The 16347-nt window shown below is 50.2% G+C and overlaps 1 protein-coding gene across 4 annotated transcripts in view; it reads left to right on the top strand.

The window, feature by feature from the left end:
• LOC137509743 (cyclic AMP-responsive element-binding protein 3-like protein 3) overlaps positions 1-16347 on the top strand; it is a 638953-nt gene that overhangs the window by 265195 nt on the left and 357411 nt on the right. The gene's annotated exons all lie outside the window — the stretch shown is intronic.

Consider the following 16347-nt stretch of genomic DNA (forward strand, 5'->3'; position numbering starts at 1 on the left):
AGTGTTCCTTGCTTATGTCATATATCGGTTTATCGCCGATATATATACATATGTCAGTTAGTCCTTGTAGTTCATTGATAGCTGTAATCGTAATACGCTAGGAAATCTTACCTATTGTATATTTGTATGTACTACGTCTGCCTTCTTTGACTCTATTTCCTGACTATTCTGTCCTGTCCTTGTGAGAGGCACGCCACCGCAGCAATCGCATTGGCTGCCTCATCCCAGTCTGTCTTGTTATGGACGCTTGCTGTCACTTAAGCAGTGACTAGTTAAGCAAGCGTTCATTCTGTTACCTGTCCTGATCCTCTGAGTTCTGGTTTATGCGCTCAGCGCTACCTTGCGCTGAGCCACTATAGTGGAAGGATTGTTTGTGGCTGTTCGGATCTACGTCTGCTCTGTGCGCCACATCTCCTGTTGGAGTCAGTCCTCTCCTCCACTAAACTGGGGATATCCTGGTTCCTGTGCTAGCGTGTGTACCTCCTTCACGTCAGGATATACACCACGTGCTGACTGTGGAGAATATACCACCAAGCGTAACAATCTGGTTCTGATGCAAATTGCTCCCACAACTGTTCCTGCCGTAACTGTTCCTCTTCACTCTCCTCCACAGCTTGATCCACCACTCTACGCACGGCACGCTCCAGGAAGTAAGCGTAGGGGATCAAGTTGCCGATGGTGCCTTCACTGCGACTCACCAGGTTGGTCACCTCCTCAAACGGCTGCATGAGCCTGCATGCATTTCGCATCAGTGTCCAGTTCGGGGTCCAGAAAATCCCTATCTCCCCAGATTGTGTCCTTCTACTGTAATTGTACAGGTACTGGGTGACGGCTTTCTCCTGCTCTAGCAGGCGAGAGAACATGAGCAGGGTCGAATTCAAGTGAGTCACGCTATCACATATCAAGCGTCTCACTGGCAAGTTGTTTCTCCGCTGAATGTCCGCAAAGCGTGCCATGGCCGCGTAAGACCGCCGGAAATGCCCACACACCTTCCTGGCCTGCTTCAGGACATCCTCTAAGCCCGGGTACTTTGACACAAATCTTTGAATGAATAGATTGAGAACATGTGCCATGCAGGGTACATGTGTCAGCTTTCACAAATTCAAAGCGGAAAGGAGATTGCTGCCGTTGTCACACACCACGTTGCCGATCTCCAGCTGGTGCGGGGTCAGCCACTGATCCACCTGTTTGTTAAGAGCTGCCAGGAGAGCTGGTCCAGTGTGACTCTCCGCTTTGAGGCAAGACATGTCTAAGATGGCGTGACACCCTTGTACCTGGCATGCAGCATAGGCCCTGAGGAGCTGGGGCTGTGTAGCTAGAGAGGAGATCGCGGCACCAGCCAAGGAGGAGGAGGATGACGACAGTGAAGAGGATGTAGCAGGCAGAGAGGAGGTGGCAGGAGGCCTGCCTGCAAGCCGTGGAGGTGTCACAAGTTGGTCCGCTGCACAGCCACGTACTCCCTGCTTGCCATTGTTCACCAGGTTGACCCAATAGGCTGTGTAAGTAATGTAGCGGCCTTGACCGTGCTTGGCAGACCAGGCATCCGTGGTCAGGTGGACCCTTGACCCAACGCTGTGCACCAGAGATGACACCACTTGCCTCTCCACTTCACGGTGCAGTTTGGGTATCACCTTTTTAGAGAAATAATTGCAGCCTGGCATCTTCCACTGCGGTGTCCCAATGGCCACAAATGGCCTCAGAGTCCACCAGCTTTTATGGTAACAGCTGGCGAGCTAACAGTTCCGCCACGCCAGCTGTCAGACACTGGGCAAGGGGTGACCGGTGTAATAAATCACCTTTAGCTCCGGCACCAGCAACTCATCAGAGCTGCAACTCACAGCGACAGCATACAGGAGATAGAGCGGATACAGCCTTCTTCACCTTTCAAAGGGGTTTATTAAGCATCTTGTGTTACAGTTTGATTTCTTCAAAGTATAAATAGTCTTTCCTATGTCCTATGTACATCACATATATTTACATCATACATACAGGAAGCTAGTATTCTAACTAGGAAGCATAGAGAGCCGGATAGCTGGAAAGTAGAGTGCCCCCCTTTTCCCTCCGTGCTCCCTCTTTATATGAACCAGAAAGAGTTAAATGTGACCTCACTGAGCCATCTATGATTGGTTCAGATCCCTTGTGATGTCAGGACACACACCTACTCGATTAATATTCAATAAGATATTATGCAAGAATGTTGTTTTATAAATATGGCCCATGTTGATTGTTCCCGTAGTCCATTTGTCTGGGGCAGTGTAGGCCTAAGACCTTGGACTAGGAACATCTTCTCAGTATCTGCTTGTATCATTTGCTTCAAGCAGACACTGAGATGCTTCTGCCTGCATCACGAGAAACTCTATTTAAAGGTATATTCTGCGAACAAGCCTTTTACCTAAAACTCAGTCCCAATAACTGAGGCCTACTTAAATTATAACAATCCCCCCTAAAATGGCTTGATCCGCAGATCCCAGCTTCGGAACCCAGCAGTACCTGGTTTCTTTCCTTTATGTTTCACTTTTCGATGCTCGTGCTCACACACCTTCTCTGCTCTAGACGGTTACCCCTTGAAGAGAGAGAGAGCATGACCTCTTGGTCTTCCTGTAACCAGGCTCTCTGGGGAGGCCCTACTTCTAAGTCCCTCTATACCACATGCTCAGCATTTGCGTCACTTGCGTATCACTCACAAACTTGCATGACCACAGAAAAGTGAAACTTGTGTGTTTGTTACTCAATGGAGCAGTGCCAGGTGCCTTCTAAAAGAGCGCCTTTATACAATCAGCTCCATCACAGGTACTACTAAACCTATACCCGTAACCCTGTATATCCCTTAATTTGAAAATATCGGTTCAGGAGATTGTGTATGAGGCACCAATCCCTGGACCAGGTTAATTTGTTTTACGTAATTTTAACACGCAACCTCACCTGGATAATGATGCCTAAAGTTGTCATCCCCATCCAGACGACCAGTGGGTGTAGAAAGAACTTTGGAACTGCAGAGGCCCAGTCCGAGTGTCCCTGGAACATCACCGGAAACCTTTTCCACCAGGTCAGACTGGAACTCACCTGCTTTTTTGTGCGTTTTACCTCGTTAAGATCACCTGGATCATGGTGAAATCTTACCTCTAACTTAGTGTACTGTTTGTTTAACCTTTGTAACAAAATGTGGTCGTCTTGGATCAAAACCTGTTCCCCTTCGTCCCATGTCATGTTCTCTTTCAGGACGGGAACTACCCGTGAAACTTTGCACTTTAGAGTTCTCTTAACAATTTGAGAAATAACGTCATCCAACCTGGATGACTGGATCCATATGGGATCTCCACTCACCCAATATGTTCCCCTTGACAGATCCCCCTTATTGGAACAATTATGAACATGTACCTTGAATGTGTCCTTAGACAGGATGCTAAAAAAACAAACCTTTCCTTCAGCCACCGGAACTATCGGTTGGGCTTCAGGGTGGATCTTTTGAATGGTAGCCTCGCATTCTGCGTTATTGAGCCCGCAGGCTTCTTCACTAAATTTGACTTGCCCCGGCCAACGCAGGTACTTCTGCAAGAATTGCCCGCATGAGGACAACTCTACTTGTTTCACCTCCCCGTCTAGCACCAAAAAAGGTTGACCTCTCAGGTCCTGGTGGAAGCCACGGGTTGAGGTGGGAACTAAGGAAGTGGCGGTGCCTAAAGGAATGTTGCACCGTTTCCATTTGTTCACCCAAACATCTCGAAGCTGCCATGCAAAAGATCCTTCTCCAGAAATATCGATATACCTCCCCTTGTCCAATCTCAGTTGCACAGGATCTTTACGCATCTCCCTGACAAAATATGCCCCCAACTGTCCTGATTGGACCTCTTCCCCCCTTATGTCCTGAGGCACAATATGTACCTGAGGTCGGGAAGACTGTACTCTCTGCAATCTTTCAATTAAGAGTACCTCTTCACTTACCCAACTAGCATGAGGATAAGTGGCTGCATATGGACTGTGTAATATCGTCCCCTGTGGTGACCCGTGTGGTGTGAATGGGGTTCCCTGTGTTGGCTTTCCCTCCCCCGGGACCGCTCCCCCCACCCTCTTTGTCACCTGGAAATGTGGCTTGATCTCGATTTTTACTTCTTGTTTCGAGAACCACCAACCCTCGGCTTTCCAGCCTTTATGTGTGTATAGTTGTTTCAGAGGCACACTCTGTTGGTAGCTCCAGAGTGTGATGTTGTCCCCTGCGTCTCTCTGGTAGGAGAATTGACGCCTCCTGCTCGTTCCTCTCCAATATGGAACCATCTCACTCTGCATAACCAAGACAAGGTACCCCTGAATCACACACTCCACCTTTTGCATGTACCCATTGTACTGCAATGTACCTTTTAACAAAACTTTGGATCGGTGCCTCGATTCTGGGAGTGTGGCATTCAATAGCAGATTTACACTGCCATTCAATTCCCACTGCCCGCACACCTGACCCTTCAGACCTTTCACCCACCTTGTGCCATGAAATTTTTCACCTGGCACAAGTGCTCTTTTCCTCCGTCCCTGCATGGTCCATCTGTGCCAAGCGGAGGGAGGTGTGAAAGGATTAGTACCTTTGTCACCCAACATTAACATGTTTGGGCCTTGCATTCTCATTAACCCCTTATTATATATGAGAATGTCCTCTCTTCGTTCTCCTAGGACGAAATGGCAACCTATGATCACCATCAGCACGGTACTCTTCATTATAAAAGCACCACCTTGGGAAAGAAAAACATTAGCAATTTGCACTATGCTTTGCTCAGTCAGTTTTTTTTTAGTCGGTTTCCCATCTCCGGAATCTCGTGTTTTAGTCTCTTTCCAATTTCAGGAATCTCGTGTTTTAGTCTCTTTCCAATTTCAGGAATCTCGTGTTTTAGTCTCTTTCCAATTTCAGGAATCTCGTGTTTTCCAAACTCAGATTGGCATCTGGAACTTTTCGCTTATCCGACTGACATCTCCATCTTTGCTGTCAGCACTGCCGCGGTCTCGATTCCATATTGCCAAACTCCTGAAATCGAAATACAAACAAGTCAATTCTTATTAATGATTTGGGTTTATGCCCTGCGGCTTGTACTCTGTACACGTTAAATGGATCAATATCTACCGTAATTGATCTTGTTTCTTTATAGTTTACTTGAACTTTATTAACTTTTTGATTATGGGAAGGCTCTAAAGCTCTCTCCCTTACTTTATGTACCATAGCATAAGTACTTATCTTGTTACAATGTGCTTCCCTCGGATCTCACCTTTTGAAGCACTGACCTCTACATCCCCCCTGTACATACTTCGGCCGCAACGCTGACTGCAGTATGTACTGAGTAGGGACCACCTGCCCACTACTGCAACGCGCAGTTGAGCTTGAAATGTTCTTACCCCTTTTAGGGTACTTACCTAGGACTTCATATATCGCAACCAGTTCTGCCGGAAGTCCTATTTGTGAACCAATCGGCAATGCTACTACCTCTGCACTTGCCCCAAAAACAAACACAGCTACTTCCTGTAGGAAGGTGTGCTTTCTCTGTTAACTAAGCAGAACCCCATCCAGGGATTCACATGACAGTTTACTACAACTGCATGGGAGTCTCTGACTCCTGACTGTGTAGGGGATCCTAGACTGAACATAGGACTACCACCCCCCAAATACACTGTCACACTATACACTGCAATCTCGCCCCTTGGACTGCTGTCAGTCCTGTGCATTGTGTGAACGCTTGGTACGAGCTGGAAGAAGAAAAAAAATACCTTTTGACCAATCCGCAGACGCAAAAACCGCACAAACTGCCCAGCCTTGACCTCTGTCAAACTCTGGCTTTGTCCCGGACAAAAACCGAAAAACGCTTACCGCTCTGTAACGTTCCGACAGACGGCTCGATTGGTCAACCCTTTTTCTGTATTATATTCTTTTTTTTTCCATTGCTCTGTACCCTTTTATCCCCCTGACCTCTATCGGGGAACTCATGTTACAGTGAATAAAATCACTACCGGCACCCCCCTGATATGCTCTAAGTTATATGAATGCATACCCAGGGAGCCGCTTCCTATGTCACCAGTAGCCATCTGACAGCTACTGTGCTTCCCTTGTCTGATGTTCTCCCACTCAAATTGTGGCCACACTCCGTGGAGTTATATCCCAGCTTCACTTGCTCGTCAGGGTGCTTCTGTATTAGCCCAGCACTCAGCATAGGAAACAGCAAACACCTATGGGTGGTACCATTCCCACAGGCCCTACTGAATGTCCTACGCTCTCCTCCTCCACTCCTACCTCCCTCACTGGGGGTGGGGGTGAGGGTTCGTCCCTGGGCTCAGAAGACTCTCCCATTAGAACGTCATGACTGCCTGGGATCCTCCCCCCTGAAGCCTGGGACACCATTTTGAGTCATGGAACATCAGACAAGATGGCCGCTATGCAATCTCCCATAGCAAACTCTATGCATGTATGGAAAGAATAAAACAGTTAGAAAAAACATTGCATGCACACTTTAGCATATCACATTGCAACAATACAACTGAATGTAACACACAGCTGAGGAAAAACTCTGAACCAGCGCACGCAGCAAGTACGCTCTGGAATGTTACACACCTCGAACATTAATCACCCCTCCCACCCGAGAGGGCATAACTCATAACCGTACGAACGGAACTACTAGCTAAAGCGCAGCTTCATATCCCTCTCTCAGGAATGCGAAACGAAAAACCTCACTAAACAGATAACTCATGGACAAGAAAACATTTTCACTGTTATGCACGCCTTACTAAGCTGGAAAAAAAAACGTAAAAAATGACATGCCGTATTGCAGCTTCACAGAAAGGCAAAGGGTAAAAAAAAAAAAAACAGCATCTCTCTGTCTCTCTCTCTCTCTCAAACTCCGAGGAATATAACCCATAGAACATGAGAGAGAGAGAGACACACACAGCCCCCCCCCCCCCTCTCTGCTGCAGGGGGGAGCACCGCACTGACAAGTAAAAGAAAACATGTATAACACCATACTCGCCTTATCAAAACCTCTTGCGGTGTGTGGCCTCTGTACCAGAAACGAGCTCTGAGTCTCCCAGCAATCTTGGCCCAAGTTTTCCTCACAGGCGTCGGATGCGCTGAAGGTCCTAATGGGATCTGGCCAAACCCATTCTCTTGGACTGCCTTCCCCTATGTGTGGCGTACGTCCACTCCAATTAGGGCGCCCACATCGACCCTGCCGCTGGGATTTTCCCGACTCACTCCGCACAGAGCTTATCTCTGCTTGATAAGCTTTGCACTTCTCGTCTCTGGCCTCCGTAGTCCGCTCTTAACTCAGCTCGCTCTGAGCTTCTCCTGTTCTCTTGTGCTTGCCTCACAGAGATCTAAGTCGCTGTTTCGAGAAGTCTCAATTAGACTGACTCTTGTGCCCACCTGGATCACCAATCAACGACCTGGGATTATCCCGGGTTTCGGCACGAACTGTAATAAATCACCTTTAGCTCCGGCACCAGCAACTCATCAGAGCTGCAACTCACAGCGACAGCATACAGGAGATAGAGCGGATACAGCCTTCTTCACCTTTCAAAGGGGTTTATTAAGCATCTTGTGTTACAGTTTGATTTCTTCAAAGTATAAATAGTCTTTCCTATGTCCTATGTACATCACATATATTTACATCATACATACAGGAAGCTAGTATTCTAACTAGGAAGCATAGAGAGCCGGATAGCTGGAAAGTAGAGTGCCCCCCTTTTCCCTCCGTGCTCCCTCTTTATATGAACCAGAAAGAGTTAAATGTGACCTCACTGAGCCATCTATGATTGGTTCAGATCCCTTGTGATGTCAGGACACACACCTACTCGATTAATATTCAATAAGATATTATGCAAGAATGTTGTTTTATAAATATGGCCCATGTTGATTGTTCCCGTAGTCCATTTGTCTGGGGCAGTGTAGGCCTAAGACCTTGGACTAGGAACATCTTCTCAGTATCTGCTTGTATCATTTGCTTCAAGCAGACACTGAGATGCTTCTGCCTGCATCACGAGAAACTCTATTTAAAGGTATATTCTGCGAACAAGCCTTTTACTTAAAACTCAGTCCCAATAACTGAGGCCTACGGCAGAAATTGGCTTCTTCCGCTCAAAAATTTCCTTCACGTACACCTGGGTGCTGTGGGCAGAGGAGCAGGAACCGCTCAAGGTCAGAGGCGGAGTGGAGGAGGGTGGCTGTGAAGGTGAAAAGGAGAAAGCTGAAGACGCTGCACCTGAAGGAGGAAGAGGAGAAGGAGGGTGGCTTTTCTTTTGTGTGCTGCTTTTCCTCAGGTGCTCTTCCCATTGTAGTTTGTGCCTTTTCTCCAGGTGCCTTCGTAAGGCACTTGTCCTTACGTGGGTGTTGGCCTTTCCACTGCTCAATTTTTGCTGGCAGAGAGTACAGATGGCTTTTCTGCAATCTGAGGCACACACACTAAAAAATTTCCAAACCGCTAAGCCCCCCCCCCCCCCCTGGGGTGATGGCACTATGGTGGCCTCAGCAGCTGACGTTGAAGGGCATGTTGGCTGTAGGTGGCGATACATGGCGCCAGACGCTGCCACCAGCTGTTTCTGATGTCGAGCTTCCCCTGCTTCTTTCAGCAACTCGTCTCCTCCTACTCCTCTCTGACTCCCCCTCTGAACTGTCCCCCTGTTCATCTCCTCTATTGGGAACATACGTGGGATCCGTATCATCGTCATTATCATAATCATTCTGCCCAGCTTCGCTTGCCTCAGACACCTCCAAAACTGCACCAACAGCAGGTACTTAATCATCCTCATCCTCAGACCATAGTGTCGCCTAACTCACACATATGAGGTGGTGTAACTTGCTTAGCGCCTTCATCTTGTTGCAGTAGTGGCTGGAAATCAGTGATTTCACCGCCAAATAACTCCTGCGAAGTGTCAAATGCAGCGGATGTGGTGCTTGTAGTAGCGCTGGTGGATGCGGGAGATGAGGTGTTCTGTGTTAAATAGTCAACCACGTCCTGACAATCTTGGGAGTTGATGACACATGCCTTCTTCTGAGCACTGTACTTTGGGCCAAGGCCACACGAAATCACATTAACACGACCTCGTACAGACCTGCCGGTACCGGGTGGCCTTCCTCTTGGTCTGCCTCTACCTCTTCCTCTACCTGGTTTGTCCGTTTTGTCCATCTAGTGGGGGGATGCTAGGTATATGCTGTGATGAGGTGGGTTAACTGAACACAACAGCTAGGTATATGCTGTGATGAGGTGGGTTCACTGAACACAACAGCTAGGTATATGCAGTGAGGTGGGTTCACTCAACACAAAAGGTCGGTATATGCAGTGAGGTGGGTTCACTCAACACAAAAGTAGGCATATGCAGTGAGGTGAGTTCAATCAACACAAAAGTAGGCATATGCAGTGAGGTGGGTTCACTCAACACAAAAGGTAGGTATATGCAGTGATAAGGTGGGTTCACTAAACACAACAGGTACTAGGTATATGCAGTACTGGGTATTACAATGTGCACCTGTCACACAGGTAGTCACTGTGTGGCTGGCAGTGGCACACACACAGTATGAATTAGCAAGGCTGTCTATGCAACACAAGTGTCAGTGGGACACACAGAGAAAAAAATAGATCACAAGAGCAAGATTAGCTCTCAAAAGAGCTGTTGTGGGTTACCAGAGACTCCACAGCAGTGCTGCTCGGATACCACTTTTCACTATCTGGAACTAATTCGGATCCGGATACCCCTCTATCCGATCTGAGTCGGATATCTGGATCAAAAAATGTTCAAATCTAAATCAGATAGCCAACCGCAATATCCTACGGATTCGGATATCTGGATGGAAAACCGGAAGTGGCCTTTAAATTGCTTTTAAAACTTTTTTTAGGGTACATGAGGCATGTAGCATCATTATTTTGTAAAGGGAAACACTAATTGATTGATGATGTGGGGACTTAAAATCCCCTCCCCCCCCAAAAAATGGCTGTCAATTAACATCAGGACTAGGTTCCAGGAAGCGGTTGTACTGCAACAGTTGGGGCCTCCCGTAAGTTTTAGGTATGGAGTCGCACTCACTCAGCTTCCATCAGTCTCAGATGGTCAGGTGTGCAGATCAAATAGTCCCGGACACCATGGGACCCAGAAAGTAGCAGAAACAAGGAATGATCCGCACCACCTTCAGGAAAAGCTTGTTCTGTTTATTCTTTGCCTCATAGTTCTTTTTAAATTGTGTATGTTTCTATTCGAATTAACAGAACAAGCTTTTCCTAAAGGTGGTGTGGATCATTCCTTGTTTCTGCTACAGTTGGAGCCTCCCCACAACTCGGACAGCACAGACACCTCCAAAAAAATTGCACAGCTATTGTGTTCATATAATCGCTATGGCACCTAGTGTTGGTACCACGGCACAGGTAAAACATTCAAAAAGGAGAGGTTCCAGGAAGCGGTCATACTGCCGCAGTTGGGGCCTCCCCACAACTCGGACAGCACAGACAACTCCAAAAAAAATTACACAGCTATTGTGGTTACATAGTTCACCATGGCACTTGGTGTATTTGGTACCACGGCTGTCAAAAAAATCTGAATCTGGCTTAATGAATATAGAGTCAGGAGGTTGTGGTAGTAAAGGGTGGTGAAGCAGGCATAGTGATTCCCACTCAGCCACTTCATTTCCCCCTCTTGCCAACAACAGGGGCCAGGAACTCACCAACCGCCCGCCCAAGCCTGATTCATTTTTAAAAAAGTCAGTCTGTCCACAGACTGGGTGGACAGACAAGAGCACTTCTCAGTGACCACGCCAACGGCCACACTGAAGCACCTTTCTGACATCACGCTGGAAGGCGGGCAGGACAGCACTTCCAGGGCATACTGCGCCAGCTCGCTCCAGATATCCAGGTACTTGACCCAGTACTCCAAGAGTCCACAGGGGTGTTGGTGTCAAGCCCGCTGTAAGACCCCATGTAGTCAGCCACCATCCGGGTCAGGTGCTGGTTCTGGCTTTGAGAGCCGGATGCTGCTGCAGGCACCTCCTCTGTAGGCAGCAGTACTGACGTGGCGTAGAGCGCCTTTTTCAGAGACAGAAGATTTGTTGGGCACCTGCTGCTGCTGGATGCAGGCACCTGCTGCTGTGCTGGCTGGACTGTGACAGCAGGGGGGGTGGGAGTCTGGGGGAAGGCTTCCTCCAAGCGCTAAACCAGAATCCACTGCAAGTCCCTCATTCGGCGCACAGGGTCTCCTACAGGCAGGAATTGAGCCAGCTTCCCCTTCAGCCGTGGGTCCAGCATCAGGGTGATCCAGATGTCCTCCCGAGCATGCATCTGCTTCACACTTGGGCCTTTGCGCAGGCAATGCAGCATGTGCGCTGCCATGGGGAAGAGGGCTGCCATCTCTGCTGACCCATCATCTTCTGCCCTGCTAACAGTGCTGTCCTCCTCTGATTACAGAGCCTCATCCTGCTCTCTCCACCCACGCACTACTGCAGTTGCACTCCGCTGTGCCCCCTCCTCTTCAAGGTCAGGGACCTCCAACTCCTCCAAGTCCTCCTCCTGCCACACAGAGGTGGACTGCAAAGGTTGCTGCTGCTGCTCCTACTGGATCAAGGCTTCCACTCCCACTTCCAGCAGAGCATCAAGGGCCTTTTCCAGCATGCACACCATGGTCACCCACTCACACAGCGACGCATGGTCCCAGCTGACCATGTTGGTGGCCTCCAGGAAGGGGGTGCCAGCACCAAGCACACCAGCTGCATTTTTCCCCAATCAGCACTGAGGATGATGTCCTGGAGGTGGGTGCTGCCGGTCCCGGACAAGTTGGCCTCCATGGTGGTTTTGGCCAGGTAGAGGTTCACAGCCCGTCTCTGCTCAACCAGATGTTCACACATTGCCAGGGTGGAATTCCAACGTGTTGGAATGTCTATGATGAGCCGGTGCCGTGGGAGGTTCAGCTCCAGCTGCACGGCTTCCAGGGACGCTGTGGCACCACCCGAGCGGCAAAAAATGACGCACGGTTTTCCTTGCCGCTCCTAAAAAGTGTCCATCCCCTGGTATGTGCACAGGAATTTCTGCACCACCAGGCTCAGGACGTGGGCCAGCAGCAAAGACAAAATGACTGGGTCTCCACCTGGATTTGTGCAAAAATGGACGTGGGCCAGACAGGGGATGTGGGTGAGGTTTCCCCGGTGGATGGTGGCAACCAGGTTTGCCCCATTGTCGGCCACCACCTCTCCGACTTTCAGGCCTCTCCTGCTCTCGGAGCTTGGCCAGGACGTGGTCTGCCGACAGTCTATTCTTCCCCAGGGTAACCATCTGCAGCAGCGCTTGGCAGTGGTGGGCCTTCACGCTGCTGCTGAGGCGGGGGTGTTTGACGGTGGGTTTGCCGGAGGATGGAACCGGATCGGAGCTGAAACCTGATGCACTTCCCCTTCCCCTGCGTGGTGGCACCACCCACTGGGGTGATGATGCTGCTGCTGTCCCCTCCTCACCCCCTTCCACCAAACTGACCCAGTGCGCGGTGAAAGAGAGGTACCGGCCTGTCCCAAACCGGCTTGACCATGAGTCCATGGTCACATGGACGCACGCACCCACCGCATGATCCAGCCCACGCTCCACCTTGGCCTTCACAAAGCGGTGCAGTGCTGGGATGGCCGTGCATGCGAAGTAGTGCCGGCTGGGGATTGGCCAATCCGGCACTGCGCACTGCAGGAGCGCACGCATCTGGCTCCCCTTCTTCACAAACGAGTACAAGAGGAGCTGGGAGGACATGGCCCATGTAAGCAAGCCGTTCAGCTGGTGTATGCGACGGCTGCTGGGAGGCTGTGCCCTGACCACAAAAGAGTCACTCAGCAGGGTCTGGTGGGGGTGGCGTTTTGTGCTTGCACGGGAAGCCGAGGAGGGAGCAGAGGAGACCACTTAGGAGGACTGGCTGCCTGAACAGGCCTCAGTGTGAGCAGGAGTGGCAAAGGGGTTATGGTGCTCTGACCTCTGCAAGGGCCAGCACCAGCTTCCTTCAGCCTCTTGAATTCCAAATGCTTTGTTTAGTGTTTATTGGCTAAATGGTTAATGAAGCTGGAGGTGCCATAAGTGGAAGGGTTAGACCCTCTGCTCAGCTTCACATGGCATACATTGCAAGTTACAAACTTGCTATCATGTGAGGGCAGATGGAAAAACTGCCATATTGGGGATTGCAGTTTGCCCTTACGTCGCTCAGAATGGGATGCTGATTTTCTCCCAGTGGTGGTTGGGGCCTGGGGTTGAGTGGTGCGGCTGGTGGTAGTAGTGCCACTGGCAGATGGAACAGCAGGCTGTGGGTCACACATTCCATGCCCACTGCTGCTCCTGCCAATCCCGATCCTGCGTGCCAGACCCACTGACTCATCCTCCTCCTCAGAGTCAGAGCTGATATCCCCCTCCGGTCGCTGGTAGTCCAGGTCCTTCAACTCATCATCAAGATCAAACTCCTCCTCCTCAAACAACTGCTGGGATGATGAGCCCGCCTCAAACTCCTCTTCTGCTGACACATCATGGACGGACCCTCCCCCCCCCCCAGTAACCACTGTCACCATCTCAGACTCTTCCCCAAAGACGTCCACAATGTGTTTTGTAGGGCAGGTGGTGGCCTCACTGGCCTGCTCGTCGTCATCCTCCATCAGCTGCATCAGAGGTGCGGCGTCTTTCTCCTCCAATTTGCGCCGCTGACCCTGCTTGAAAATGGCCACAACACGCTGCTGCGTCTCTGCAGCGTGACTCCCCTTAACAGCTGGGCGGCCAGTGGGTAGCGGCGGAATGGAGACTGATGCGGCAGAACTGCTGATGGAGGCCACAATGTTGCTCCCTCTCCTCTTGGCCTTGCTGCCCCTCCCCCGGCTGCCAGTGCCAGACATAGTACAAGACTGTTGATGTCACAGATGATGTGTGATACTTGTACTTTATTAGCGGGCTTGGACTGTGAATCAGCACGGAGTGACAGACAGCAGAGTACAAGAAGACACTCTGACACTGCTCAGTCAGCAGCACTGCAATAATCTGTAGTAGCAGCTAACACAGTACTACTCTCACTCTCGAATAACTATAACACTGCACTAACTACACAATATAACACAGTAATCCTCCTACCTACTGTGTAACTACTAAGGCTAATAGCAGGCCAGCCAGCAGCAAGAGGCCTGGACTGTGTGCACACACAGCAGCAGCACACAGACACAGACACAGGACCTAACTAGCAGGCAGCTGCTGCAGCTGAAAGACTGACTGACAGACTGACACTAACAAACTATACACAGACTAGCTAACTACAACACAGTGTAACAATAGCGTAGTGAAGTTGTTTAAAGGGAAGGTTCAGGGAGTATGAAACAAAAATAAAAATCCATATCCACTTACCTGGGGCTCCCTCCAGCCCGTGACAGGCAGGAGGTGCCATCGCCGCCGCTCCGCAGGCTCCCGGTGGACTCCGGTGGCCGACCTGGCCAGGCCGGCTGCCAGGTCGGGCTCTTCTGCACTCCAACGTCGGGCTCTTCTGTGTCCCACGCGGGCGCTATGACGTCATCGGACGTCCTCCAGGCTGTACTGCGCAGGCGCAGAACTACTGCGCCTGCGCAGTACAGCCCGGAGGACGTCCGATGACGTCAGTGCACCCCCGTGAGGCGCAGATTGGAGCACATAAGAGCCCGACCTGGCAGCCGGGCCTGGCCAGGTCGGGTCGGCCACCGGGAGCCTCTGGAGTGGCGGCGAGGGCACCTCCTGCCTGCCACGGGCTGGAGGAAGCCCCAGGTAAGTGGATATGGATTTTTATTTTTTTTCCACACTCCCTGAACCTTCCCTTTAAGGACCAGTGCTGTTTTTTGTGATCTGTGCTGGGTGGGCTCTGCAGCCCCCAGCACAGATCAAACATTAGGCAGAGCGACCAGATCGCCCCCCTTTTTTCCCCACTAGGGGGATGATGTGCTGGGGGGGTCTGATCGCTCCTGCCTGCTTGTGGCTGGCGGGGGGGGGGGCACCTCAAAGCCCCCTCCACCGCAGGATTCCCCCCCTCCCTCTCCTCCCTCCCTTCCCCGGAGATCAGAGGCTGCACAGGAATGGATCTGTCCTGTGCAGCCTCTAACAGGCTCCTGCCTGTCATGTGACAGCAATCCCCGGCCGCTGATTGGCCGGGGATCGCTGATCTGGTACAACGCTGCGACTGTTAGCAGTGTTGTACAAATGTAAACAAAGCGGATTATTTCCGCTTGTGTTTACATTTAGCCTGCGAGCCGCGATCTGCGGCCCGCAGGGTATTCACGGAGCCCCCGCCGTGAATTGACAGGAAGCAGCCGCTCGCGCGAGCGGCTGTTTCCTGATTAATTCGCCTGCAGCCGGCGACGCAAATGTGCGTCGCTGGTCCTGCAGCTACCACTTTGCCGACGCGCGTTATGAGTGCGCGGTCGGCAAGTGGTTAAAGGGAACCTGAAGTTAGGAAAATTATTTAAAATACACACATGACGTAGCTGCAAATGATTATTACATACTAACCTCACCATCAGTACCTCTCAGAAGCTCACCATTTTGTTCTTACAGTGATCCCTTACAGTTCTGACAATATTTTTGTCAGAACTGAAATATACCAGTTGCAGTCAGTTATATATTAGCAGCTGTCAGTTACAACTGAATGTGCAAGGTAATGTCCATGTTTCCCTATGGCTCAGGTGGGGGATATTACAGTTTAACAGTGTGCTGACCAGGAAGCTGTTATGGGGTAATGGCCATTTTTAAAATGAAGGACGGAGAAATCCATTAATCACAGTGGACAAATGGGACGCAGGAGAGGAGAGAGAGATTGAGGAGTAGACTACACAGGAGGTAAGCATGACCTGTGTATGGTTATTTAGACTTTTTATTTTCAGTTCAGGTTCTCTTTAGGTGTAAAAACGCTGGGTTTATCACTCAGGTAGTGCACGTGCTTCAGCCAAACACACTGGAGTGTCTCTCTTAGTGGCAGTCACAAAGCAAGGATGAGATTCTCATCATGGCCGCCTCTTTATATACAGGAGGGACTGGCCAAGGTTCCCCTCTGTGATTGGTCGCTTGGGCTTAGGCTGGGAGCCCTCTGATTGGCTGAATGACGTCATAGACGTCACCTCCATGGTAACAGTACCCGGAGTACCCGGTATGCGACCATATACCCGCTTTTTGCATTCCCGGGTTTGGGCCCAGGTGTCCGGAATCCGAATCCGGTTGGTTAGCTGAAAAAGTTTGGATTATCCGGGTTACCCGGATATCCAGAATCCTGATGAGCAGCACTGTCCACAGCCTATATCTACAGTCTCTGCACTTGCCTTCCTATCAGTAATGTACCATACTGTCTTTTTAAAGGGACTCCGAGCAGTGCAGAAACTACGGAAAGATGCAT

Source organism: Hyperolius riggenbachi, chromosome 1, assembly GCF_040937935.1.
Source record: "Hyperolius riggenbachi isolate aHypRig1 chromosome 1, aHypRig1.pri, whole genome shotgun sequence".
Taxonomy (NCBI): domain Eukaryota; kingdom Metazoa; phylum Chordata; class Amphibia; order Anura; family Hyperoliidae; genus Hyperolius; species Hyperolius riggenbachi.